The following is a 3,858-nucleotide window of genomic DNA, read 5'->3' as shown; positions in this document are numbered from 1 at the left end:
GGGCGGCAGGGTAGTGCTGCGGGCGCGAGGCCAGCGCGGCGCCGCTCCCGCCTCCCGCCGGGCCCGCCGGGCACAGCCGCTCCCGCCGGCCGCCTCCGACCGGCGCTGCCCCGCGCCCCGCGCACGGTAAGGCCGCGGGCAGGGGGCTGCGGGCGGCGGGGACACTCCCGGGCACGCTGCGGGCGCCGAGCCGGGGCTCCGGCCTCGCCCGTGCGCGGGGGGCCGGGCGGGCGGGGGGTCACCGGGGCCGCGGGGCGGGGGAGCCACGCGCGGATGGGCAGAGGGAGGCCGGCGGGTCCCGCCGCGTCCCGGAGCATCTCCCGCGGGAGCCGGCGGAGGAAGCGGGAGCGGCCGGGGCGCGGCTTTGTTGCCGGGAGGGCGAGGCCGGGGCGGCTCCGGGGGGGGCCCGCGGTGGTCCCGGGGGAGCCGCCGCTTCCCGGCGCCGCTCCCGCAGGATCCCCCGGGATGGGGCGGCCCCGCCGCGGCACGCGGGGAGCGCGCGTTCGGGGCCGGTGACGCTGCGTTTCGCTGCTTCGCGCCGGGACGTCCCGAAACTTTCCTGCGCGTGGGTTTCCCCCCCGTGCTTCCCCCGCTGGACCGGCCTTGGTCCCGGCTTTATAAGGCCGGGAGCGGGCTGAGCCCGGCCCGGGGCTGGGTGTGGCGGCCGGGGGGATGCGCGGGGAGGCCTCTGCTCAGTCATGGCAGGCTCGGCCGGAGCCATAAATACACGGCGGGCCCGCTTTCGGGATGAGCAAACCCCGGTCACAGGGTCAGGAGCTGCAGGGATTACGCGGGTGTTCGCCACGGCCCGGTGCGGGGCTGCTGGCAGTAAGTTTAAACTGAAAACGGTGAAGTTTCTTGGTGCTGAAGATGCTGCTCTGCTGCCAAGGGCCGTTTCTGAGCGTATCCTGGGAGTAGGCTGTGTGTAAGCTCTCCCTGTCCTGCAGGGGTGTGTGCAAACCGTGGTCTGGGAACATATCGAAAGCCTGATCTGTGAACGTATTAAACCCGAATTTAGATGTTGGGGTCTCTTTTCTTTAGGTGCTTCTTGATCTCTCTTACTTGGTTGCTCCCTTTCTTCTTTCTTTCTTTCCCCTGATTGCTGCGTGGATTTAACACATAAACTCATTTATTTTAGCTTTTTTTCCTAATTTTCTTTTCTTAGTTTTAAAGCTGCGCTCCTCTATTCAAGGAACCACGTTCTTCCCAGCTCACAGTTTCAGCTGAGAGGCTTCTTGAATAACATAATAGACACGCAAGTCCTGCTCAGTATTTCAGGGGTGGAGTAACAAGCCTTGCTCGGGGCCTCCTGCCCTGCGTGTGATGCTGCTGTAGCTTCATTTTGTAAACTGAAGGGGCTGGGCTGGGCTGGAGTTTTACAACTTTAAAGCTTGGTTCCTCCTCGCCAGGCCTTGGTTATTCCATCTGGTGTGGTTTTGCTGTGTTATATCTGCAAGGTGCTGCTGCAGTTTGATTAACTCCTCCTTTCATTGGGAAGGGCAAATTGTAACTCAGAAATATTCAGCTTCACGGCAGAATTGTGCTGATGGTGATGTTGGCCTGTCTGGTAATTTCACTGTGTGTCTTTTCTGTTTATTTTCCTTGCAAGAACCGATGGATTTGATTATTATCTTTCCAGATGCTCTTCTTAACTTTTTTTTTTTTTTTGTCCTTTTTGGCTTTCTTGCATCAGGAGAGATGGGCTTTCTCAGTTTGAAAAAGAAGCTCAACTGACTTGCTGTTGCGACAGCAGCAATATCCTGTGCCTTTTGTTTTCTTTGGTGGTGATAATTACATGTTAGTGACAAATAATAAGCTTGAAGGCAGAATAGCTGATCTGTTTGTGGCTGTGATTGTTGACTCTAAAGCTGAAGGCCCTGGATATTAAATCTGTTTTTGTGTGTCTCTGCAGCAATGACATCAGGGAAATATCAGATAATACAAAGAAGTGTCAGTGGCTTGAAGATCCCAGCCCTGCGAGTCCAGCTCGAGCCCAGTGTTGCCATGGGGACAGTTTGTGGGTCACCCCTCGTTCCCCCCGAGCCCTCAGAGGGTGTTAGGAGGGGATTATGTCACTCCTGTCCTTAAAGAACAAACGGGAAGCCTGTTGGTAGGAGGCTTGTGCTGGCAGGGACTCGCTGGGGCTTTAATATCTGACTTTATCAGCTTGTTTGTGAAAAGCCAGTGACTGTCAGGCAGTGCCCGTGGCCCTGGGGCAGCTCCCAGGGCTGTGGGACAGCAGGACCCGGCCCTGGGAGCTGCAGGACCTCACCCTTGCAGCATATCTGGAGATCTGTTTTAACAAGCTGCCTCATTTGTCTGTGGGGAGCTTTGAAGGTGGTGAGTGGGGTGCTGGGGTGGGTAACTCATCCCTGGAGCCCTCGCCCGCTGCTCTGGGTGAGCTGGCTCTGGGCACTGTGGGGAGTGGAGCAGAGGGACCAGGAGGGCAGTGATCACTCAACAGCCTCCCAGGGACTGCTGAAACCACCTTGGACTCCCCCTGGTAGCAGGGTGTGCTGGTCAGTGCCGTTTCAGGATGGAAATACTAACTCTGAGGTATTTGGGCTTAGTGCACTCGTACCTCCCCTTCCCAGGACACAGGCAGTTAAGTCAAGGCTTTAATCACCAAAGCATTGCTTAAACTCTTCTGTCGTGATATTAAACACCCCTACCCCTCCAACAGCCTGAGCAACAGAATCAAATTGGGTTTTTGGAGGGGCAGAAGGTGGGGCTGTGTGGAGGCTGGGATGTGATTGGATTTCCAGTCCTAAGCTCGTTATGCGAAGTCTGATGAGTGCTCAGTTTAAACAAATGAGTTGCATGTTCTTTCTGGTAAAAGGGCTGACACAGCCCTTATTTTAGGGAATGGAGCTATAATTATATTTGAGGTCCCAACCCCTGTAGTATTTTAGTGGTTGCCTTACTTCCCTAGAAATAAACCCTGTTTAATGGCTCAGATTCGTTTGAGTTCTTGCAGAGTTCAGGTCTGGTGTAGACCTATTGCTGTTAGCACAGGCCTTGCTCTCCTGTGCCTCCAGCTTAAACTTACCCCCTGTTTGCTAAACTAGTGATCTGTTCAGCTGAGAACTCAGTACTTGGACTAAGATTGTCTCTCTGCATCATGTGCAGACTTCCAGATTCTGGTACACACCAAACTTATGACTAAGGGAAACCACTGGTCAGACAAGGTCTGAGTCTGTCAGGGTGAATTCAAGCTGCTTGCAATTCAAATGAAAGTGATGGTTACTTAAAAGCCAAGTAACGTGTAACTATACCTTGGTTTGGCCCAGAAAAGTCCCAATTCATTTATTTTGCTAGTCCAGACACAGACTGGAAGATAAAATTCCAGTCTCCTGCGCTGAGGATGGAGAGTTCAAGGCACGTTAATCATCGTGTTGTTGCCAGTCTGATTGTAGACAACAAGATGATACTTTGTTCATGTACTTCTGGGGTTTCAAAGGCAAATTGCAGAAGCTGATACTGCTCTGGAAGGCAGGGAGTTATTTCCTGGAGCTCCGTGTTTATTCTTCCCGTCCCAACTAAAACAGATGAATCTCCTGCTTAGCCAAACGTCTGTGTCCACAGCAACTGAACTGATTATCTCTGGGCTTTATTTCTCCTCGGAGGCCAGTGAAGTGATGCTCAGCTGGGGAGGAGGGAAGGAGGGCTCTGATTGCAGCCCACGGGATGGTGGCAGAGCAGGGAGCCCTCATCTGCCACGGGGCTCAGCTCCCGGAGGAAGGGTGGGTGTCCCTTGGATCTGAGCTCCCAAAGAAAGGGTGGGTGTCCCTTGGATCTGAGCTCCCAAAGAAAGGGTGGGTGTCCCTTGGATCTGAGCTCCCAAAGAAAGGGTGGGTG

At 54.9% G+C, this 3,858-nt stretch overlaps 1 protein-coding gene across 1 annotated transcript in view; it reads left to right on the top strand.

Annotated features, from left to right (window-relative positions):
• Positions 1 to 63: 63 nt before the first annotated feature.
• The window catches only part of MAP4 (microtubule associated protein 4), a 133,080-nt gene continuing 129,285 nt past the window's right edge, over positions 64 to 3,858 (top strand). Inside the window, exon 1 of the mRNA XM_017836828.1 lies at positions 64 to 126. The gene's annotated coding sequence lies outside the window, so the exon portion shown is untranslated. The remainder of the gene's footprint in view (positions 127 to 3,858) is intronic.

The sequence above is a fragment of the Lepidothrix coronata genome, unplaced genomic scaffold (genome assembly GCF_001604755.1).
Source record: "Lepidothrix coronata isolate B3197 unplaced genomic scaffold, Lepidothrix_coronata-1.0 Scaffold285, whole genome shotgun sequence".
Taxonomy (NCBI): domain Eukaryota; kingdom Metazoa; phylum Chordata; class Aves; order Passeriformes; family Pipridae; genus Lepidothrix; species Lepidothrix coronata.
Note: the sequence above shows the minus strand (reverse complement) of the source record. Positions and strands in the feature narration are given on the sequence as shown.